Source organism: Sapajus apella, unplaced genomic scaffold (assembly GCF_009761245.1).
Source record: "Sapajus apella isolate SASKATOON/1434 unplaced genomic scaffold, GSC_monkey_1.0 scaffold110, whole genome shotgun sequence".
NCBI classification, from domain to species: Eukaryota; Metazoa; Chordata; class Mammalia; order Primates; family Cebidae; genus Sapajus; species Sapajus apella.
Window position 1 is genome coordinate 5,879,924 of NW_022437050.1, and position 24,475 is coordinate 5,904,398.

At 45.6% G+C, this 24,475-nt stretch overlaps 2 long non-coding RNA genes across 2 annotated transcripts in view; one reads left to right on the top strand and one right to left on the bottom strand.

Annotated features, from left to right (window-relative positions):
• Positions 1-3,935: 3,935 nt before the first annotated feature.
• Positions 3,936-24,475, top strand: part of LOC116537464 — a 20,712-nt gene continuing 172 nt past the window's right edge. Inside the window, exons 1-2 of the long non-coding RNA XR_004263134.1 lie at positions 3,936-4,018; positions 24,332-24,339. This is a non-coding gene — a long non-coding RNA (uncharacterized LOC116537464). The remainder of the gene's footprint in view (positions 4,019-24,331; positions 24,340-24,475) is intronic.
• LOC116537462 lies at positions 4,405-7,547 on the bottom strand. Its single transcript, XR_004263132.1, has 2 exons — positions 6,694-7,547; positions 4,405-6,657 (listed from the first exon to the last, which is right to left on the bottom strand). It is a non-coding gene; the product is annotated as an uncharacterized LOC116537462 (long non-coding RNA).

Consider the following 24,475-nt stretch of genomic DNA (forward strand, 5'->3'; position numbering starts at 1 on the left):
AAAAAAAAAAAAAAAAAAAAAAAAGTTTCTCGAATTCATAAAACACATGTTTAATTCAATTTTTATCCACCTGCACACATTTTCTTGCTGGTACTCAACGATAAATACTCATCACATAAATATTTATGGGATCACATAAGCACACCAGTGCAGGTATAGAGCACAGGTCTAGAAGGGAGAAGGTCAGTGAGGAGTCTGCTGTGGTCTGCCTGGTGAGCAGCTCAGGGTAGAGGATGGATGTGGGGGAGGACTTGAGACAGAATGCTGTAGAGCAGTAGGAGGAGAGGAGCCAGGGCTCTCTGGGACACAAGGAGCACACTCCCAGGACAGTGCTGAGGAGCCCTACTGGTTTCTATCATTTGACCAAAGAGGATGTCTTGAAATCTGAAAATGTACAAAGCACTGAGATGTCCTGGGCTACAGCTCAGGATCTGCGGTTTATAGGTGTGTTGTGTCTTAACAAGAGACATGGGCAGATGTATCCATCTCTCCATTGACTCAGGGTGGGATGGGGGCATATGTGCATGGAGTGGGCATTCCCTCCACTTTCTACCTCTTGAAACCAATGTGTCTTCTACAACGCCAAATGCCCCACCTGTGGGCAGTATTGCACTCGTCACCAGCACCACCCCAAGCGGGGAAGTCAGTGATTACTGAGATTCTTCTATGAAGCCCCAAGGTGTACAGCATGGTCTCTGCCCGCTCACCTATCTACCCTGCCCACTGACAGTAATTAGCATGGCCCTGTCAGTATAGCTGCTATTCAAGAACAGGCTCAACAGAGTGGAGTGGGCTGGAGATGGTTTTGTAGAGACAGCAGTACTGGCCAATAGGTGAAGAACAGGTGGGAGGATGGGCAAAAGCATCTGTAAGAAGAGAGGCAGGCAGGTGGGGGACTGGCCTGATTTGTGAGAAGGAAAGGGGCCAGACTAACAATAGTGACAAAGGCTTTAGAAGCCACTGTAGGTTCCAACTGGGGGTGACGTGAAGAACAGCAAAGCTGACCTGTCACATAGGGCAGTTTGCAGGGAAGAGAGCAAGTCACAGGATCAAGTGCAGGAGGCCAAGGCCACAGCCCAGAATGAGGGCCTGCAAGGAATTCCTCCCTTTGACTAGATTCGGAGAATAAAACACCCCTATGTCATCACAGCAAGTAAGAAAAATATTAAGCCTGGGCAACACAGCATGACCTTGTCTCCACAAAAAATAAAAAAAAATAGCTGGGTGGAGTAGTGCGCACCTGTAATTTCAGCACTTTGGGAAGCTGAGGCAGGAGGATTACCTGAGCCCAGGAGTTCGAGACCAGCATGGGAAAGATAGGGAGACCTCCATCTCTCTCTCTTTTTTTTTTTTGAGACAGAGTGTTGCCCTGTCGCCCAGGCTGCATGGAGTGCAATGGCACGATCTGGGTTCACTGCAACCTCCGCCTCCCTGGTGGCTGTTCTCACAGATGGGGCTTGACTTGGTTCAGAATCATACTTTTTGCACCTGTCATCAGCTCTTTTAAGGCCAGCTTTGCTTTGTGTTAAAAGTTTGCATAAAATTGTAAGGTGTATAGCTGGAGAGAAAGACATTTCTTTAGAAACGAAAGAACTTGAGGCTGGGCGTGGTGGCTCACACCTGTATCTCAACATTTTGGGGGGCCAAGGCAGGCCAATCACTTGAGCCAGGAGTTCAAGATCAGCCTGGCCAATATGGCAAAACCCTATCTCCAGCCGCACCTGCATTGAGTGCTCAGGCCAAGCCAGTGGCTTCTGCTTTTCCTTACAGCCTCCCGTCCATCCTGTCTGCCTGGCTGTGTGGCCACCACAGCTCTTACGGGGCTCCTGGCACACACAAGACACCTGGACGCTGGAGAGAGCACCAGAGAGGAATACACACACAACTGGGAGAAGTAGCTTCCAGCTGAAAAGGCTGGGTCCCCTATGTCCCTATTCTTAAGGAATATGGCATTTCAGGCCTAACAACTGAGAGAGAAAGATAACTCACAAACACACAGTGCAACCTGAGCTGTGACACAAAAAAGCTACTGGCCTCAGGTTCCAAGCACTTCCTCTCTGGCCATTGTCCCAGGCTAGATTTAAGGCTGGCCCTGGGTTTATGACCAGGTGTGCATGCACCTGGGGCACTTCAAAATGGGACCAGTGAACAACGGACAAAACACCATCCAAGGCCCATTATTTGCCACAGGGAAGGAATATTGTTCTTTAAAAACCAAACCAAACCAAAACCTACCAACCACATGAAATGAACCTTGTAAGAGACCTAACTAGTGGCCTGATCTAAGGAAAATACCACTACAGATACTACACACCCCACTCGTTTTTAGGGCACTCTGATGTATGATTTACATAGTGTGGAAAACAGAAGTGATTTCATTTTCTAATAGCATTAATTCTAAATTGTCCAGGTGTTAATTTTAGAGCAAACACATGTGACTTAGAGACTGCTGAGCATGTGCTTCTGCGACACCAGCCAAGGAATCGCTATCTGCTGTCATCTTTTGCTTCTGGACATTATGTTCTCTATCTACTGGATGGGTGGTCTGGACAATGCCACCTGTATTCACTAAAGGTGGGCGCTAGGTAAGTTTTCTCCCAAGACTGGACTGCTAATCACAGAACCATATTCTTTGGGTTTTCTTGTCATTTTCTCATGCTTTCCTCTATAAAGAAAGAAAAAAGAATGAAATAAAAGATATAGGCTGTATCAAAAGCTCACATGTATGGCTTTTGGTAGATTATAATAGTAAACCCTTATGAAGGGACCATCCTAAGCACTTTGTGCTTAACCATTTGTCCATCTTTTACATCGGTGTTAGCATCATCAGGTTGGAAAGAAGTGACTAAGAACAGGTCTGGAAATTACCATCTAATTGCTATGAGAGCAGGTGAATCCACTGGGTAAAGTTGTAAAATTTAAGAGTAGAGAGATCAGGTTGGGCGTGGTGGCTCACGCCTGTAATCCCAGCACTTTGGGAGCACTGGCCTGACCTCATTCCTCACTTCCTGTGCAGAGTCCCGGGACTGTTGCTCAGGAAATCTCAGGAATCAGAGTCTGCCCAAGGGGAAGGTTGTTTATACAGAGGCCATTAAAGTAAGTCAGAATCCAGTAGAAATCAGAGGAAGGGGGATACCGGAATGTAAGGGAGCTAAAGAAACAGCTCCTTGCTCTCTTCCGGGTTCCTGGTTTACATACACAGCCCTAGCCTTGTTCTCACACACCCACACTCTTAAATGGAGCAGGACCACAGTGATATTACCAGGTGATCAGATTTTACAACTGTTCTTGATAATTTCTGCCTTCTCCCACACACCTATCTTCATCTTGGTGGTGCTGGAGTTTCCCTCCCAGCTCAGAGAGGTGCACTCCAATGCCTGACACACCCCTGTGGAGCCAAAGGGCCCTGGCTACAGAAATTTGCCAATACTCAGGCATGCAACCAAATCTAGGTTTACTTCTGAGGCTCTGGGGCCCTCTGCTGACCGCCTGCTGTAACGTTTAGCTCCCCACCAGATCAACAAAGAAAACTGGCCTGAAAAATCTTCCCATTTTACTGCCATTTACAAGACTTTCAGTTACGTTCTCTGAGCTTCTGCAATGTCAACATATTACCTTCATTTCATAAACAGGATCAGAGGAATGTTAAGGCTGATAGGCCCTGGGCAGGGAGCTAACAATTACCAAGGACTGACCTACATTACCACCTTCCCGAGAACAGAGAAAAATGAGATCCAGAGATTCATGCCACCTGGCATCCCCACATGACCTGGTGGTCAGGAGACTGGCTCTGGGCCAATCTGAGTAGTCCACCATGGTTACTTTCTCAAGTGACCTTGGGCAAGTGACCTGACATCTCCCAGCTTCAGCTTCCCTATGTATAAAAGGAGTGCTTATAAGAAGGCTGGCACTTGTAGTGACATAAATATCAGTTGCTGCTCCACCATGGCTCCAGTCACAACTGTGTCTCCTGGGCCTGCTACCCTCCAAGTGTGCTTCCAGGAAACCCCGCACTGTGGTTTGACAGCAGTGAGATAAGCTGGACAGGCTGTTCCTCACACAGAAGGTGACAGAGCAGATTTGTGGACACCAGCTCAGCAGGGAAGACAGTGAGAGCTGGACTGGACAACTTAAGAGGCAAAGGTCTCCATATAGCTGATAAGGGCAAGCTCCTGGAAAGGAAGTGGGGAGAATGGCTGGCTTAACAGTTGCCCTCCAATAGCCCTGACCACACAGGGACTAGAAATGACCTCCAAAGAACAAGGAAATTAATGGGAGCCATAAGTATAGAATATTTTAAAGAACACTGAGTAAAGTTGTAAAATTTAAGAGTAGAGAGATCAGTGCAATAAAATAAAAAAAAAAAAAAAAAAAAAAAAAAAAAAAAAAAGTAGAGAGATTAGATACAGTGGGATGAATAACAACAGCAGCTACCATTTATTGAGTGCTTATGAATGAAAAATCCTATTTAGCGGATCATTTAATCCTCCTAACAGACTTTCAGGAGGATCCTGTCACCCTCAGGTGGGGCGGGGGAGGGGGGACGGGCACACAGCTAACAAGTGGTGGGATGGGCATCTGAATATGGCCGTGTTGCTCCAGCTAGCTAGCCCCTGCCAAAGGCACTGGACTAAGGGCCTGTTTTGTCACGTCTAGTGACATACTTTGGGCAAATCCTTTTGCCCTAGAATGGTGCAGAACACGGCAAGCTGTGGTCCAGCCAGCCTCACAAGGGGCTGGGTTGTGAGGAGGGGGGCGCTGAGTGCGCTGGTGCGCACACACAGGTGTATCAAGTGTAATAGGCTATTGGTGAGTCTGGGGGAATGTGGTGAAGCCTCTCAGCAGCAGGAGTGCTGACCAGAGTCCCTTGAGGATCCTCCCTGCTTCACGTTTCTAGAAGCCTAAGTGATCACCAGATGTGCAATTATTTGATAAGGCTTAGCTCCAGGCACTATGGCAACAGACATAAAATCAAAACCACTGAAATCAAGAGTAAGAGTAGCCCTGTCATGGAATCTGCCATGGAATGTGCTGCTGCAGGGAACAATTAAAAAAAAAAGGCACCACTGAGAGAAGAATGCATCTGTGTCACTGCCTGCATTTCTAACAACTGGCCCTGTGGGAATAAGAACATCTTTAGACCCTAGGCAGGACAGAATTCAGCAGCCAGGCCATCATGCTCCGCCGGATCCCTCACCCTCCCTTTTGCTAAGCGGCCAGAGTCCCTGGGCAGGTGAGCCAGGCACCTCCACAGTTAAGCTCTTAGAAACAAACCAGGGACCTGTATTTGGAGCAAGTCCCTGAGGGTCCTGGGTGTCTCTTGCTGGGATCGTGGTGCTCTCAGTCCTCTGCTGCCAGAATAATCATGTGAAAAGCTAAATCTGATCATTTCACGACCCTGCTTAATGACTATAGACAGACTTCCTGCTGCAGTCAGGAAGAAGTCCACATTCTTCACACAGGAGACGTCCCCTCCATGAGCCAGCCCTAAAGCTTCCAGCCTCCTAACTCACCCTGGAAACACACACACTCCTCTTTTACACTCTGTGTCCTCTTCCGGAAGGCTCTTCATGCTCTAATACCGTCTTCAAAGTCCAACAGGGAAGTCACTTCTTGTGGTTCCTTTGTTCCCTGCCCTGCCCCTGGCCAGCTCTGTTATCACAGAATTCGGTCCACTCCCCCAAGCCCACGTCTCCTACCTGAGCCCTCCACCTGGCTGGCTTGTCAGCTCACTAGTTATTCAACACGTTCACTTGGATGCCTAAAAGGCGTCCCAGACAAAAGATGTCTGAAGCACCACTTCTGGTCCCTTGGCTCCCCTGTATCCATGAAGGACACAGCCACCCACTGGCTGCTCATGCAACAAAACCCAATTCCTCTTTCCTCTTTACCTCCACTCATTCCTCCAGCTGGTCCTTTCTGTTCCACCTCCAAAATGCACCTCACACCTAACCCACTCCTATTTGGATACAGAACCCAGCCTAGATCCCCTCTGGCTAGATTGTGGCAGAGAGCCTGGACTTCAGGACATCCCACCCCTCACTCCCTTCTCATGCTGCAGCCTGCTGCAGCCTCCAGCCATACCCCACAGATACCCCAGACCCTTTCTGCACTGGGGTCTCACTCCTGTGTTCTCACCTGACTGGCTTGTCCCCGGCTCTTGCACAGCTAGCCTCTCCCTTATAATCTGGATAAGACCTGAACTGTTTGTGGTTCTTCAGAGACACTGAAGAGCCACCCGCGCCTTTAGCAACACCTTAAATGTTTCTCACACTATGCCAAACGTAGGAACCTCCCTATCTCAAGAAATCCAAGCAATTATCTGGGGCCAGAATCTGAATTATCGTCTGGTTTCATCTCCCATCATTTACCTGTTTTAGGAAAAAATGCAAACTTTATTCTGAAAGAGAAAAGTCATCCTTGGCTCCAAACACATGTCACATTTTATAGCTACAAAGAAGCAACTGTGGATTACCACATCCCCATTAACTTCTAAGCTTCTGAAAGGAAATCTGTACCCCTGACCCAGTGTACCTCCCTCTCTAGTTTATTCCAAGGGGTGTTCTCAAGCCTCAAGGGCTAGGCAGGACCTGCAGCACCAAGAACAGTGTCTTCCTCTCTCCTTGATTAACTTTAGCCACTGACCACACTGAGAACCTTTCAACGTTGTTCTCCACTGACCACACTGAGAACCTTTCAACGTTGTTCTTCCTTAAAGTCAATGACAAGTCCCACTGCTCAACTGGGGGCAGTTTTCTGTCTGATGTGTTGGCCCAAGCCTCACTGGTCTCAACTTACCAGACCACACTGTCCAGCTTCAACGCTTTAGCTTACTGACTGACCATGGCATCTGATCAGACATCCCTCAATCCTGACTAAATAGACAGGAAACACCCAGAAAAGGAGAGTAAGAGGTGAAAAGGCCAAATTCAAAAGCAAGTTCAATGCGAAGATGGGATCTGTACAGCCCCTAAGGGTGGTCACTCTCAGGGGTCTTCTAAAGAATACTACAAAGATGACCAAACTCCCTGTGCCACAGCAACCTTGGTGGATGATGGTGTCACAGCCCAGTGGCACTCTGGCTCTGTATATACTGCTTCTGTGGCTGGCTGCTGCCTCCTCTCAGGGTGGGGATGATGGAGAAATGCTTGCAGACTTGTTCACTCAGCAGACACGGGGGCCTGAGACCAAGTGGGCCCACGCTGCCAGGAAAAAACTGTTGGCTTTCTTTCCCCTTTTCTAAATTGCAAAGTTGGCAGATTCTGTATCATGTGCCGGCCCACACTGGCTTTTGCTCAAATCTATACTCCAAAAATCCCTATTTTGTTTTGAAATCCTTTGGAATCACCTCAGAGGTTACTTGACCAGGTTATTCTCATACTTGTCCTTCTAAAAGGGCAGCCATGGAGCAGCATGTGTCACTATCTAGCTTGGGGCGGCCAATCTCTGGCCTAAAGAAGAGACGACAGTTTTACTTTCTTTTTTTCTTTTTTTTTTTTTTTTGAGACAGTCTTGCTCTGTCACCAGGCTAAATACAGTGGCGCCATCTCGGCTCACTACAACCTCTGCCTCCCAGGTTCAAGCAATTCTCCTGCCTCAGCCTCCCAAGTAGCTGGCACTACAGGTGTCCACCACCATGCCCAGCTATTTTTGTATTTTTAGTCGAGATGGGGTTTCAACATTTTGGCCAGGCTGATCTTAACTTCTGACCTCAAGTGATCTACCCACCTTGGCCTCCCAAACTGTTGAGATATGGGTGTAAGCCACTGTGCCCGGCCGACATTTTTACCTTTTTTTTTTTTTTCTTTTGAGATGGAGTTTTGCTCTTGTTACCCAGGCTGGAGTGCAATGGCGCGATCTCGGCTCACCGCAATCTCCACCTCCTGGGTTCAGGCAATTCTCCTGCCTCAGCCTCCTGAGTAGCTGGGATTACAGGCACGTGCCAGCATGCCCAGCTAATTTTCTGTATTTTTAGTAAAGACGGGGTTTAACCATGTTGACCAGGATGGTCTCGATCTCTTGACCTTGTGATCCACCCGCCTCAGCCTCCCAAAGTGCTGGGATTACAGGTGTGAGCCACTGTGCCGGCTTACTTTTAAATAAGTAGCATGCACTACAGTTAGAATAACCATGTGGAATACTTTTGGAAAGAAATTTGAAATTGTACTCCAAGAGTCTTAAGCAAATGGATTCTCCTGGAATCAAGAGTCCTACTCCGGGGATCTAACCTAAGAAATAATTCTAAAAAGAAAAAGCTTTACATATAAATTTGGCATTGCATTAATTATAGCAGCAAAACCAGAAAACACCCTACATTTCTAGCTCAGAGGCAAGTATGGGTAAACCAACATACATCTGTGTGATGGAATCATAGCCAACCATGACAGGGTCACAAACTCTTTAAGAATGCAGAAAGTGGCCAGGTGTGGTGGCTCATGCGCTGAGCAGGTCCTGGCTTCTTTGTTCCCAGGGAAAACAAAATACCTTGCTGGATTTCGTTTTGTTTTTAAAGAGATGGGGTCTCTGTCACCCAGGCGGGAGTACAGTGGTACAATGCACAAGTTGGAGGCTCACTGCAGCTTTCAATTCCTGGGCTCCAGTGATCCTGCAGTCTTAGCCTCCCAAGTAGCTGGGACTGCAGGTGCACACTACCACACCTGGCTAAGGTAAAGATTAAATGAGAAAACATATGAGCTCAATACTGGACAACGGTTATTTTCCTACAACAGTGCCCAGAGATGTCTATATCTGAGTGGTGCTGCCAGACTGCTCACCACATCCTGAGGTGGGTCCCGTATCACCGCCATCCTCCATGTGGAGAGACAAGGCCACAGGCACATAACATCATGACTTAACCACCTCATCTGAATTCTCTGAACACATAAGACATTCTCTAAGTCTCGTGATGGGAGACAGGCACCAGTTTTAATCCTCTGAGTGCACACTTAACCTGGAGCCTTAGTGAGCCCACGGAGGAGAATGAGGACAATGTCAACACTTCCCTCTCAGGGTTACTGTGAGGATCAGAATTGTTTCTAAAGTGCTCAGCACAGCAATAGATAATCAATGAGTCATATAATTATCACCAGTGTCTGGATAAAACCCATTAAAAGTGCAAGACAAGTAGAGCAATTTTACAGCTTAGTTGCTATGGCCATCATCACAGAGAAGAGATAAATAAGACATGAGTTCTCCAGCTTGCACAAAGAATAGGGACAAGCATCACTTGTGTCTGGTGAGAAGGCTGGCTACTGCTGAGCTAAGGACAAGACCCAGTAGATGGGATGTGTGAAGAGGATCAAGACAGCAGCAAGCTGATTTGGTCTGGCAGTTTCAGGTGCTGGTCTGTGATGGTGAGACCTGTATTTCCACAAGCTGGGCCTTCTGAGCTCAGCCTCTGCATTAAAAGAAATGCTGAGCTTCAAGCTCCTCTTGGAGTTTGTCAGCTTTGACCTACTCTAGGAAGCACCAGCCAGCAGCTTCTCCTGGGGTTGGCCCGTGCAGTTCGATGTTCCTTAGGTTTTTTGGAAATCAAGTCTGATTGATGTCAGGAGCAGCAAAGCCCATCCCATGTAGTTGTACAGCTTTCCCAGTTCTACTCAGGCTGTGGTGGCTGTTCCCTTGCCACTGAGAAAAAAGGACTTGACTAATAGCCGAACACCCTAACAGCAATTCCAGTGGGTGTCCAAGTAGTGTCTTCTTTAAGGCAACTCACATATGGTTAGGAAAAATAAAACTTTAGAGTTCTTTCTTCTAGTAAACCAAATGATATGCCTCAGGTTTTTAAGGTGACGAAAAGAGAGGTCAGTAAAATTTTCCCCAAGAAGGAAAGTGTGCCTGGGAGCTCCTGCATGGGGGGCTGTGGTGGAAGAGTGTTGGTTTGCAGCTTTGTCACCCTACAGGCTTCCAGATGTGCAGGAGGGTGTCAGATTTGAGCAATTTTTACACAGCAAAGGTTGAGGGGTGAAAAGAGGGCTCAGGATTCTTGCTGACAGTGAGCCACGCTCTGGATGAAGGCAGCTTCTGCCTGCCCTCAAGCTGCCATCTTGGTTCCTGGCAGGTCACTCTTCATTCTGCCTCTATGCCTCACTGCGGGCCGTGAGCTTCCAGTGGCTGGGCTGCCCATGGACAATGTCCAACACAGATAGGTGGGCATGGAGGTAGCTCCCCTGGCTGTGGCAGCTGGAGGTGGAAAGGAACATAGTGAGCTTGAACAAAACCATCTCCTCCTCTTTGCTTCACAGCCTCTTGATCTTCATCTTCAGAATTCCAAGGATAAAACATGATTAATGTCAGGAGGCCCCTTTCTCGGTCCATGTTCTGTTAGCCTGTGTACTTTCCTCCTCCCCATATAAGCCCTGGGATGGAAGCCAGGGTGTAAGGGAGGATTGTTTTGTCTTTGGGAGAGAAGGGCTATAGAAATTGTTCTGTTATCTTACTTTCCTAGACACTAATGGATGTAAACTAAACATTACAACTTTTAAAACAGTGAGCTACACGGTAAACTGCATCAAGGCAAATTCTACTACTTTTTCTTCTTTCCTCAGCAAACTGAAAAGACAAAGTGGTGAGCTAAAAGTGAGAGGGGAGGGGCAGTAGTGGAGAAGGAAGTAAAATGCCAGAAGCCAACCTGAGAGCAGTCCCGGTCTCAGCCCCTCTGCTCTCACACTCCTGGCCATGTGGCAAGTCACCAGCGCTGCAGACGCCTATATCAGGAGTAATTAAATCAAATTAATCTCGAGAAAAGGGCTTTAAATATTCAAAGTCCCATTAATCCTCATGTCTTGTAATTAAATATGTATGTTAAGAAGGCTGGACAACAGCAAAACATTTTCAAAATGTGAATTCCTTATATTTGGAACACTATAATGATTTCTAAGTACTGACTTCATAGAAAACTATGTAAAAAATCCCATGAAGAGCACACTGCAAAACATGGCAGCAAGAATGTAGATACGATCTTAGTCCATACTGAGCTTTGAAAAATGTGTCTGGATAAACATCTTCACTTTTAAAGCTCCACACAATTTAACCAATGATAATCTCCTCTGTTTTTAACTCTTTCTGATCTTTGCTCTTTCAGGTTGTGGGGAATAGCAGCCCTCACGTGAACCTTGGGAAAGTCCTTGGCTTCTGCCGAACTGGGTCCTCTCTTCTATTTCTTTCCTTGTTACTGAGCACAGCTTCACGTCAATCTTCCAGGGATAGCCTCTCTTTGGTAATCAGCCACTAAGGAGACTGGTCATCCCTACATGCTGTGTGTCCTGGATGAAAGTTCCCCAACCTTCCTTTCTAAAATGGAGTGTGGGCTGGGCACGGTGGCTTACACCTGCAATCCCAGCACTTTGGGAGGCTGAGGTGGACGGGTCACCTGAGGTCAGGAGTTTGAGACCAGCATGGCCAACATGGTGAAACCCTACCTCTACTAAAAAAGCAAAAATTAGCTGGGTATGGTGGTGCACATCTGTAATCCCAGCTACTCAGGAGACTGAGGCAAGAGAATCGCTTGAACTCAGAAGCAGAGGTTGCACTAAGCCGAGATCGTACCACTGCACTCCAGACTGGGCAACAGAGCGTGACTCCATTATAAAATCAGTAAATAAAATAAAATAAAATAAAATGAAATGGAGCATGCTTCTCAAAACTGTAAAGAACACCGCTGCTGCCAGTGTGGTCTCTGTGGGAGCTTCTGACACCTCTGTCAAACAGCCCTTACCTGTCATAGCCTCATTTGCTTCTCACAACCACCCTGAAGGGAGCTGCGACAGAAAACAGCATCCCCATTTCTCTGATGAGGAAAGTCAGGGTAAATGATCTGCAACAGTCACACTGTAGTGGCTTAGAGTCTGTATGTTATCTGTTCTCTGGTTAAGTGCTGCTTAACCATCAGTGCCTTTACGAAAGCTGAGGCAGGAAAGCAAAATCTGTACAATGCACACCACTGTTCCTGAACTGATGTTCTAAGCTGTGTGGCTCAGTTAGAAGTGCACTTGTCAATTATTTCTTTTTTTTTTTTGAGACGGAGTTTCACTCTTGTTACCCAGGCTGGAGTGCAATGGCCCGATCTCGGCTCACCGCAACCTCCGCCTCCTGGGTTCAGGCAATTCTCCTGCCTCAGCCTCCTGAGTAGCTGGGATTACAGGTACGCACCACCATGCCCAGCTAATTTTTTGTATTTTTAGTAGAGATGGGGTTTCACCATGTTGACCAGGATGTTCTCGATCTCTTGACCTTGTGATCCACCCGCCTCGGCCTCCCAAAGTGCTGGGATTACAGGCTTAAGCCACCGAATTATTTCTTTAAATATACGTGAGCTGGGAAGCTTTCAAAGGTAGTGCTACTGTGGCAATGAAATACCACCTACAGAAAATCTTATAACAGTAGCCCCTAACATTTTTTGAGCCAGGAACCAGTTTCGTGGAAGACCATTTTTCCATGGACAGGGAGTGGAGTGATGGTTTCAGGAATTAGACTCTTTTAAGGAATGTGCAACTCAGATCCCTTGCATGAGCAGTTTACAATAGGGTTCACGCTCCTGAGAATCTAATGCTGCTGCTGCCCTGACAGGAGGCAGAGCTCAGGTGCTAATGCTCACTCACCTGCCCGGTGTTCACCTCCTGTATGGTCCAGGGGTGGGGGTTGGGGACCCCTATCTTAAAAGATAAAAGCAGAGCCCTGATTATTCTAATTGGATTCATTACCACAGTCAAGTGAATGTATGTAGAAACACCAAAGTTCAAAATCAAAATCAAGAAATTAAGAAAATGCTGGGTGCAGTGGCTCATGCCTGTAATCCCAGCACTTTGGGAGATGGAGGTAGAAGGATCATCTGAGGTCAGGAGTCCCAGACCAGCCTGGCCCACAAGGTGAATCCCCATCTCTACTAAAAATACATAAATTAGCTGGGCGTGGTGGTGGGCGCCTGTAACCTCACCTACTTGGGAGGCTGAGGCAGGAGAATCACTTGAACCTGGGAGGTGGAGGTTGCGGTGAGCCAAGACCACGTCATTGCATTCCATCATGGGCAACAAGAGTGAAACTCCGTCTCAAAAAAAAAAAAAGGGAAAAAAAAAAAAAAAAAAAAAGAAGGAATCATGGGGTTTTTAGAAACCAAAGGAAGAGTCCACTCACATCTAACTTCTGGACAGAGATACTGTATAAAGACTCATATTGGCACTTGTGGACCTAAATGACATCACAGGTTTCTTCTAGGTCTAAAAGTGTATGACAAGCTCCTCTGACCCTTGTGAGATCCTGAGAGTAGCAGATCTCATTACACAGGAGAAAACCAACACCGAGAAATTAAGTGCCCCCAAATGTCCAGGAAATCACGAACGACAAAAATACCAGTGTTTTACTTTCCAAGCATCTAAGGAAGGGAAAGATAAATGAATCCACTAGCATTTCCAAGGACTAAAGTTTAAAGGTGCTAAGAGTTTTGCAAACATCCCCTCCTTCAATCTTCAGACAACCCAGTGGGTAAGGTAGAGATCATGATCTCACCATTTTACAGATGAGGAAACCAAGTCACAAAGAGATTGAAGAACTTGCCTAGATTATATAGATTGTGTCTAGAATCCCGGACTGTCATGCCACAGTTAACATCTTGCCATGCTCTTTTTTTTTTCTTTTCTTCCAGTAGGGCAAAACAGCTGTTCTGACAATTTTTACTTTGATGATGGAAGGAACTAGGGTTTGTAAATGAAACCAAAGAGGTAATTAGAGCAGTAAACAAACAGCAGACATTCCTGCTCTATGTCCTGGATTTCTATAGTTGGCTGGTGCGGACACCCGGCTTTCACTTTGCTGTTAAAAGCACAGAACTGTGTCAAACTGAAAGCATTTCCAAAATGACTAGTCTTCTTTCAACTACTTTTATATTGAAAGAAAAAGCAAAGTAGACAGCTGTTAAACTATAACTAGACAGTAAATTGGACCAACGTAAAAACTGTACATAACAAAACAGACTCACATATCTGGAAACCATAAACAAGGGGCTGCTCCATTCCAGACAAATCACATGTCAGGGGGATGTGGCCAGCTACACCTCTTTTCTATCCTAAAGCTTTTTAAAAAAATTTATAAATTTTTATATCTCTTGATATTAGTGAAAAAAAGAACACATACTGCATGTGCTAAGAAATACTGAAGTTGAGGCCGGGCGTGGTGGCTCATGCCTGTAATCCAAGCACTTTGGAGGTCAAAGCGGGCAGATCACCTAAGATTGGGAGTTCAAGACCAGCCTGACCAACATGGTGAAACCCTGTCTTAAAAAAAAAATAAATAAAAATTAAAAAAAAAAAAAAAAAAAAGAAATACTGAAGTTATTACAAACAAAAAGCAAAAACTCCCCTATTGTCAAGGCTTCCTGCAGCAGTTTACGTTTCATGCTTAAGTCTTGAAGAAAAAAGTTAAGCATGTATTTACTAGCTTTATCCTGTACATTTATATACAAAAAAAAGAATAGAAGGCTCACTCTGCACACCTTACCTTGCTTTCCTCATCTGACAGTGTATCTCCTGGAGAGGCTTCCTTATCCATACTTGTTATCAGGTTTATTTTTTTTGGACTGGGATATGTAAAACTTTGTGGGTGACTTAGAATTGGGTACTTCTCAGCTTATTTAGCTTTCTTATTCATGAAAGAATTGCTCTTAATAAGCAGGCTACGGACTCCCAAATGATGATAACAGCTACTAACATTACTGCACAGAGGACTGTATTTTTGAATATAAAATTTAAGTCTGAACTCAAACGCTGATTGAATGAGAAAAGAGGGAAAATGTTCACAAAACTAAATAAAGGAAATACGCATCTTTCCTCAAATGGATCTTAGAAGCCTGGCATCTTATTTGGTTCTGCTATGGCTTCCTCTCTCATAAAAGAACAGGCTGCCAACTCTACGAAACAAAATGATACCCTATTATATGGCATCACCATCAGTGCCTCGTGTACCAATGTGGAGAGCCAAAAGCACGGGAGTGAGGTGGAAGGAGGTCTTGGAGTGCAGTGCTAAGGGTCTGGGCAGGTAGACACTAGAAGGGGCAAAGGGCAGGACTGATTCCAGAAGCTGACATGGCAGCATTCTGGCTGGTTTGTGAGGTATGGGAAAAGTGACAGAAGTTATGTTCAGTTTTATAACCATGATTCACTCCAAGATTTTATCAATAATGACTATATTTTTAGTATTAAAAAAAAAGTCAAAGGCAAAACATTTTAAGCAAAGGAAGCAGGGTACCTAGAAACCCACATCCCTTCTGTTGTCAAGTGATCAATAATTTCCCACTTTTTGGAGGCCATTTTCTTAAAAAACAAAAACCAAAACCGAAAACGCTAGGCTTGTAGTCAAGTAGTTTTCCTTTTCTCTTAGATTTCCCACAAGTTTTTAAAGCATAAGAAATGTAGTTTCAGGGATGTAACTGAATGACAGACTTGAGTAAAATAATTTACATATGCAGAGTTTAAGAAATAGTACAAGGCTGGGCAAGGTGACTCACACCTGTAATCCCAGCACTTTGGGGAGGCCGAGGTGGGTGGGTCACTTGAGGTCAGGAGTTCAAGACCAGTCTGGACAGCGTGGCAAAACCCCGTTTCTAAAAATGCAAAGAAGTTAGCTGGGTGTGGTGGCATGTGCCTGTAATCCCCGCTACTCAGGAGGCTGAGGCCAGGAAGTGGAGGTTGCAGTGAGCTGAGATCACGCCACTGCATTCCAGCCTGGTTGACTCAGTCTCAAAAAAAAAAAAAAAAAAAAAAAAAAAAAAAAAGTACAGAGTGGGCAGGTAACCCCCACTGTTTGCCAGGTTCACCTATATTATATTTTACTTATATCTTTAAAGACCCTTTTTACTTCCTGTTCCTCTAAAAGCCATGGTTAGCAATCTTCAGAAGCTAGGTCAGTTTTGGTTGACTGCTTTGTTAAGGTTTCCCAGGCAGTATTAAAGACCTGGAATGTATCAGCCGCTGAGGCACAATGAAATTCTCCTCTCCCTGCCCCATATGCCACTTAGACCAGGGGAGGAGGTACTGCCTTTTACCTCCCCTAGAACCTTCCGCAGCTCCCATGAGCAGTGCTTTCCCTGTTCATCTGCAAACACCACATAACCCTACAAAGTAAGCAGGACTGGCATTGTCATCCCATTCTACAGAAGAGCAAACAGAAGTTCATAAAGGCAGTGGGAAGTGCCCAGCGCTAGTGAGTGGCAGAGTGAGGATCTTGCCCTTCTCTGTTGATGCTCCGGAAAAACAGCCCACACTGGCACTCATGCCACCTGATAGCCCACAGGGATGTACACACACACATTCTGCCAGAACAGCTCTGCCATACCAGCCTGACAATAACACATATGCACATGTGTGTAAAATGTACACATTTGTCATGAATTGCGATTTGGGGGCTGAAGACTACTTACAGATGAGTCAACTCCAACTCTGTGGTTCAGGGCTTACCCAGCACATAGTCGTGAGAGGCTGAAGCGCCACCTCCACATGCACCCTGCAGCGCCTTTTCTGCCACTTGCATGTTGTCCCTTCTTAACTCACACTGCTGTGCAAAGAACTCTGTTCTCACAAGGTTGTTCTGCCATGTTTTAAGTTCTGACAGAAGTACACCCATTTTTCTAACCATGTGTAGACGGTGAGCCTGGGGTGATCAATGTGAAGAGCACTTCTGCCCATGCCAACAGGGTACTCTGCCAGGCCTATCAGTGCTGAAGGGGAGACAAGCTACCTGACACCTCGCTACTCTGGCCGATAGCAGCATTTGACTGCTAGGACGCTGTCCTGTGACTCACTTTATTCCCTGCTCCTTACTTCTCGCTTATAAGCAGCAATTAGTAATGTCAATGTTCCTGTTCTGGCTGGATTGCTCCAGGCCCATTAATAATACAAGAGCAGGAGCAGATGAATGCATAAATGTACAAGAGAGGTTTCAAGGTTAAAAGCAGTAATGGAGAGAGCTACGGTGGGGGTGGGGAAGGCGGTGCTGGTGTCTGTAGAAGAGGAGGGGAGAGAATGTGTGCATGAGAGAAACAGAGCATGTGTGTTAGTTTTAAGTCTATTCTTTAAAATGCCCAGCTTCTCTTTAGGGGCAACATGTATGGCAAAGCACAACTTCTTAGTGTCCTCAATCAAGCGAAGTACAGCCTTGTCTCTATCTGGCATGGACACATGGTTCTGGCCACTCGGCAGGGAGTCCATCAGTACTAACTCTAGACACTGGAGAGTTACTAGTGTATGAAATTGAGGTCAGAGGAAACTACACCAATATTTTTCAAACATATTTTCAATGTTTTAAATGACTTCCCTTACAGAAGGCAATGCCTGCTTGTTCAGCAGAACTGGTACCTTCCCACTTAATGCTTTTACAGTGAAAGTCAAGACAAGTAATGAGGAACAGACCCTGGGGCCGACAGCCAGGCCCTCCTCCTCTAGTGGAAGAGATGGAATACTTTATATTGTTACAATTGCCTCTGTATCCCTACAAATCTCCATGTTTTCAAGGAGGGATTTCAAAAGGTACAATTTCTGCCATTCCTACACAGAGCTTTGCTAAAAAATTGAATGACAGCAAATAAGCCTGGAAATTATGCCTGGAAAAGACTTGGTATGGCTATTTGAAAAATATTTGCTTGGGAGATGGAAGACGGAACTATGAATCGAGGCTGACGGCCAAATGTGAATTCTTTAGTTGTTTATATCTACACTGCCTTCTAAGCAGACAAGGATTTGCCACTTAGCCTTTTACTTGTTCCTCACATACCAAAAACGAACTGTTTAACATACTAGGAAAGTAACAACCTTATTTGCTGATTTCGCAACCCAAACCAGACATTTTAAAAAAGCGGTCATAGCAATGCTGGGTGAATCAGAACCCATCCTTGTTAGTCAGACATACTCTGTGGGAAAAGGTAGCAGTTGGAAGCAGTCTTGAATTCTAATTACTAAAAGTCGTACTTATTCCCATGGGGCGCTGACTTCTGGTCCAAGGTTTCTAACTGGCTGCATCCTGTCTGGCAGTGCCTGAGCTTGTGCTGCCAGCAGGGCCTGTGCAGAAGGCAAGCGAGGAGAAAGGCAGACCTACTGAGTTCTAGCTCCTTCCACACACCACAAAACCCCATCCCTCACCTCCAGCCCGAGGCAAGGCACTCCTTTTTAGGTGGTAAAATAAGCCTTCTAAGAAACCATAAAAAATAGCTTTGAGTTTGAAAAGATATAAACATATTTTAATAATTACATTTCTATTTTTTTTTTGAAAAGGAGTTTCGCTTTTGTTGCCCAGGCTGGAGTGCAATGGCGCAATCTTGGCTCACTGCAACCTCTGCCTCCCAGGTTCAAGCGATCTCCTGCCTCAGCCTCCCGAGTAGCTGGGATGACAGGCATGTGCCATCACACCCGGCTAATTTTGTATTTTTAACAGAGACAGGATTTCTCCATGTTGGTCAGGCTGGTCTTGAACCACCCCCACCTCAGGTGACCCACCCGCCTTAGCCTCCCAAAGTGCTGGGATTACAGGTGTGAACCACCGTGTCCTGCCTACATTTCTATTTTTCAAGTTCTCTTAAAACAAAATTTGGCCAAGCGCGGTGGCTCCAGCACTTTGGGAGGCCGAGGTGGGTGGATCACAAGGTCAGGAGATTAAGATCATCTTGGCCAATGTGGTGAAACCCCGTCTCTACTAAAATACAAAAAACTAGCCAGGCGTGGTGGTGCACGCCTGTAGTCCCAGCTACTCAGGAGGCTGAGGCAGGGGAATCACTCAAACCCGGGAGGCAGAGGTTGCAGTGAGCTGAGATTGCACCACTGCACTCCAGCCTGGCAACAGAGAGAGACTCTCTGTCAAATATGTCAAAACAAAACAAAAACAAACAAAACTCTTTTGCGCTAAAACTCTTTTTGCTAAAAGTTCAGAAGTGATTGACAATGGGTGTAAAAAAAAAAAAGTGATACATGGCACGCTCCTCCTCCCTTGACCCCTAGTGAGCATCCCCAAAAGCGATTCACTGCTACCCATTTCTTATCTATCCTTCCAAACAGATTTTATATCTGTGTCAGCAAACATTTCTTCCTCCTACCATTTAAGACACAATTGTGAGCATACTGCACCCATTGTTCTACATCTTGCTTTTTTCACTTATTATCTTGGAGACAGCTCCGTATTTGCACAATGGGATTCCACGTCATTTCTTGTAAATGCTATGGTATATGCTAGGGGTTGGCAAACTACAGCGCACTGGCCAATCTTGCTGTCTGCCAATTTTTGTAAATATAATTATAGTAGGACACAGTCACATTCATTTGTTTACATATTGTCTGTGGTTACTTTCATGCCAGAAAGACAGAGGTAGGTAGCTGGGACAGATACCATATGGTCTGCAAAGCCTGAAATATTTGCTACTTTGCCTTTTATAGAAAAAGTCTGTTGACCCTGGCGTTGATGTTTGTAGAAAAAGTCTGCTGAATCCCAGTATGGATGCTGACCTCCCCCCCTCCCATGGACCTCCACTGTATAGATGTACCAAAACATATTGAAACTGTTCCCTGCTGATGGCTATTCCATTGTATCATCTTAGAATAAAATTAAACTCCTTTAATGCTGAGAAGCTCCAAGACATCTGAGGAAGGAAAGAGCAGGAACTACCTAGGAAGAAGCCGGCATGAAGAAGCCAGGCTTAAAGAGGGAACTGTAGAGCAAGCTACAACCTCCCCAAGTGTCACTTCCTCTTTTTAGAGGAAGTAAGAAGGGAACTGTAGGCCTTTTGATAAGAGGAAATTCCCCTTTGCTGTATCAAAGCTACTCCCTGTGCTTGTGTTGTTCTAAAGTTAGGCAACACTGCCTGAAGCATACCGTGACCAAATTAGGAAGCAAGGCTGATGTCTCTAAAGCTGGTCACCCATGGCTAGGCTGCCCAGGCATGCAAAGACAGAGATGGATGTGGGTGAAGACTCTCAGGCCAACAAGGAGATGCTACTTGCTTAAGAAATTAGCCTTAAAAATGATACTTAGTGAAAATTAGTAATTATAAGATGGAATTCACTTGCTGTTGTTGACCAAAAAAACAAAGGCTTCCAAGGTTTCCATAAGCAAAGAACATGAGAGGAGCACAGTGAGAGGAGTGCTCCCAGGCTTCGTCGGTTTATTCCTAAGGCAGTGAAGGTCTTGGAAAGTGTCAGGAAAACTATACCTCTTAGCTCTTTGATAGATTAAGATAGTCAGTTTTACACTACTGAGAAAAGAAGAATCCAGAAAAGTCTTACTAAAAAAAGGCATTTTGTAAACTTTTCATTTTAGGACTTCCTACCCAATTTCTTTATTTGCTGAACGGTGAAGTTTTCAAACAAGTTTTTCAGCCTCAAAACAAGGTCTAGGTATGCAGTACTTGAATCATTCACACTGAGTTTGCTTCAGCCACTACTACTCAATGATATTTCTCTTTCAGGAATGACTTCTGAGTTAACTTTTGATTCCAAGCCAATGAGCTCAGAATCTATTCTGACCACCAACACTATCTGGGTAATAATGTTTGACCTTGAAAATCCTTGCTTTCCTCCAAAACTTCCAGATCAGTAAGATTCCTGGACACAATTTTTATTCCCTTGGCAATGTGCTCAGTTCAGTTCCAGCATCTGCTATGAAATCAGACCACAGTCAGAATTAAGGTAAGCTTAAACGACAAAACAAATCTCAGCTCTTGTTTATAGGAAAACTTTCAAGGGAGCCAAGGAAAAGGATGAGCTCTACTCATGGCTCAATTTGAGTACCTGCTTGCTCTGGAGCAGAGATGTGCGTGGTGGCCACGCCCTTAAGTCTGTGGAAAGTACATTCTCTGCAGCTGTGTAACTTGTGTTGGGGATGGTCTCCTGGTCTGCTGGTCTGCTAGGGTACATGGGGAAGAAATATTACGGCCACTGTCTCAAAGTGTTCTAGGTGTTGTCAAAATAGCTAGGCATTTGCCTACTAACTACTGTTTTGATTTTGAACATTTATTTATAATCATCTAAAGGACCCATGCATTTTATAGAACAGACAATATACTCTGCAAAGATCCTGGTTAACTGACATACAAATCCACCAACTAAGAACTGTATTTCTATTAGTTAAGGCTTCTGTGGCTCAACTTTAACTGAGCCAAAATGTACACTGGTGGGGCACCAGGGACACAGGTTAGGGAGCTATCCCTGAATGCAAAGTTCAGACATAACTAAGAGACAGAAGTTCGATGACTTTTAAGCTGCATGAGCTTAACATTTAACCTATCCACATTCCTTCTTCATCTGTACAACAAGTATATCCAGGTTATATGACCTCCTGGGTCTCACTTACAAATCTAACATCTACAATTGCAAGTCAAAAGTTTCAAATACCACACAGAAAACCAGCTGGGCAGACTCAGTGCAGCAACTTGTACCAAGGTTTGAACCACACATTCACATGTCCAGCAGCCACAGAGATGAAGATGACATGCCAGCCTGTCCTGACCTCACATTCCCCAGTCTGAGGGCACAGCAGAAGCACCACATCGCCTTCCTTTCCCGCTCTTTCTTTCTTACGGCTGCTGCTGTCTTGGAGCCCAGACTAAGCAGGGTGTGGGGCACAGGGTGAGCACAGCCGCGCCTACTGCTGAGAGCGCCTCTCGCTGCCCATCTCCCGCTCTGTCTCTGCAGTGCAGAACACACCGTGGCTATAAAGTTATGTTGCCCTTTTATGGTAGAAAAATGAATTGCTTGCTAGCAGTGGAGTCAAGAGAGATGACAGAATGGAAAGTTGTCATTTGTTGTGGTTTTGGCAGCCACAGAATACTGTTCGCCCCTAGCTATCCTTGGATGGACAGTGCACGCCAGGCATTCACAGAGGGAAAAGCAAAACCCCTGGTCAAACTGTTCCCAGATGTGTTCTTCCCTTGCTTTGCCTGTAAACGGATGTGTTTATTTATGAGCAGCGTCAAGCTCCACTCTGGAAATGTACTTTTTACAAAACAAGGTATCAAAAGGCTTTTGGTGCTGCACTCAAAGACTAAGCAGAGGTGTCCCAGAAAACATGTTTCCCGTCAAAACGCATCCAAGGAATGGACTTCATTTCCTCACACAATGAGAATGTAGGACTGGGCTAGGCAGGGAGTGGACCCCACTTGAAGAAGCGGCTGTGGCTCTCCACACAACCCAGCACGGCCTTGATCCAACTCCCAGGATGCACAGAAGAATAAGAAAGAAGCCACCAGCTCCAGACAAACCCAGCCCAAGGGGAAACACACAGACATCCACAGTCCCTGTGGTGATGAACAGCAGTTGGTACCACACGGCCTTAAATTGTTTGTATTTGTGTCAGGAGGCCCATGGGAAAAGGGCAGGCTGCTCAGCAGCTGGGAAAACATGTTGCAAAAGGAGAATTATGCAATTCTCTGTATGCATATCACAGTTAGAGAAATTAAGCTGATCTGAGTGAGAAATTAAGCTTATCCAACATGCTGTTGGCTGGAAAACAAGCCTTTTTAAATGAGTGGGAAAAAACTTGTGAAGGTTACATGGTTTTCTCCTTATGTAAAACACCCGAGGACTAAAACAAATTCACTGGACAGTGGGAATGCAGCAAAGCAGCAACTGCCCAATGATCTACCCCAGGGCAGCCACATACACCACAGGAAAGAGCAGGCCGGGGCAGCTTCCTAGACATGCATACCCGAGATTGTGTCCAATGGCCTCGCATTGGCCGCTCTTCCCCAAAAGCCTCTTCCTTGGCTGCTGCCATCCTTGCTTTTGACTACTGCCCTGCATCTCCCTTTTGCCCCCAATCCACCCTCCGAACTAGGTTCCTTCAGGCCTTCTGGAAAATGGGAAAAGGAATCACATCAAATACCTGCAACATTGTATGAATGTGCTCCAGGAGGGCTGTAGGGGGAGGGCCGTGAGAGGACTGCACTGCGTGTCCCAGGTTACTAGAAATGACTTGCCAAAATAACTAAATTGGCAAGGTGTTCCAAATCCTTTGACATTCTGTATCTGATCTCTTCCTCCCTCCCATTCCCTTTCAAGGTTCTACAAAGTTCACCCTCCCCCAACCAGCATGTGATCCCATTGTGTCCCTCCACTGCACCAGCAACAGCTCCAGGAAGGGGGTAGGGAAAGTCTCCAGAATCAAATCCACACTCCTTGTTTTGTTCTGCATTGCAAGCCCTCTACAGGGTCTATTTATCTTCAAAGTCCTACTTCCTTCTGCTCTGGACACACCTGTCTACTGGCTGACCTTTCACCAAGCTTTGCTCGTGTGGCCTGGTCAGGCCCAGACCCATGTCGCTCATGCAGAGCTGCGTGTTCCCCACAGCAGTCACCATCACTCTCTCATCCCACTGACAGTCAGTTAGGGCCCTGGCTGCCCTTTCTATACTCCCTTTGGCACAGCAATGTTCAATAAAAATCTGCTGAATGAATGACCAGACTTCAATCAAAGCAGAAATCAGCCCACATGTCTCATAGGCAGATGACAGGCAGCTGCTAATGATCGTGTTTAGTGGAGAAGATGAAGTGTCAGGCAGGGTGAGGGGCAAAACCCTTATTGGCCTCTTCTGCACTATGGCTGGGCTAAGGTTTTTTTTTTTTTCTTTTGTTTGTTTAAAGAGATGAGGTCCTGCTATGTTGACTAGGCTGGCCTCGCTCTCCTGTACAGCTGGGACTACAAGTGCACACCACCACCCCCAGCCTGGGGAAAGGTTTTGATGTAGTCCAGAGACAGAAGTGGGGGAAGGGAGGAAAATCTTCACAGCAGTTTGAGGGCTTAGGATGCAAGGGTGTTCACCTGGAGAAGACAGAAGCTAGGAGCAGAACAGGTTAGGTGAGAGTAAGTAGTAGGTGCTGGCCTTGGGGGTGTGAAAAGTAGGTTTTTATGGGAGGCAAGAAGACCTTGGAGCTAAGAGGGTTGTGGGAACATGAGATGCTTTTAGCAGCAAAGTCCAACATAGGAGGGGAGAGAAGGGCAAAAGGACAAGCTGTAGTCAAAGATAAGAAAGGAAGAAATTGTGATCTATTTCATTCTCTTTGGGCTAGAATCTGGATCAGCTTCTCAGACACAGGCAGCTTTTGAAACTTAAAATGCTTTTCATATAAGCTTCTGATGGGAAATAAAACTGGAAAAAAAAAAAAAAAGTACTTTCATGAGGCCATGGGGATTTCATCTGAGAAACTCTCTTAGCCTGTTTCTTTTTGAAAAGCAAATGCCAATCCCAGTTTTAAAATCTTCAGTTTTCTAGAAATCACAGACTGGGCTAGTGGGACACTCAGAAGGTTATCTGGGCTTTCTTCTGGCTTTGCAGCTGGACTGTATGTAAGCTGTTGCCTAAAGCAAGGAGAGTCTGTTACAGGCTATACAATGTTCTCAACACAGAATCCCAGGCTTCCTGGTAACCCAATTCATTGGTTACAATGAAGTCTAGCAAGCTGTCTTAGATTCTTTTATATATACATACATACATATATATATATATATATAT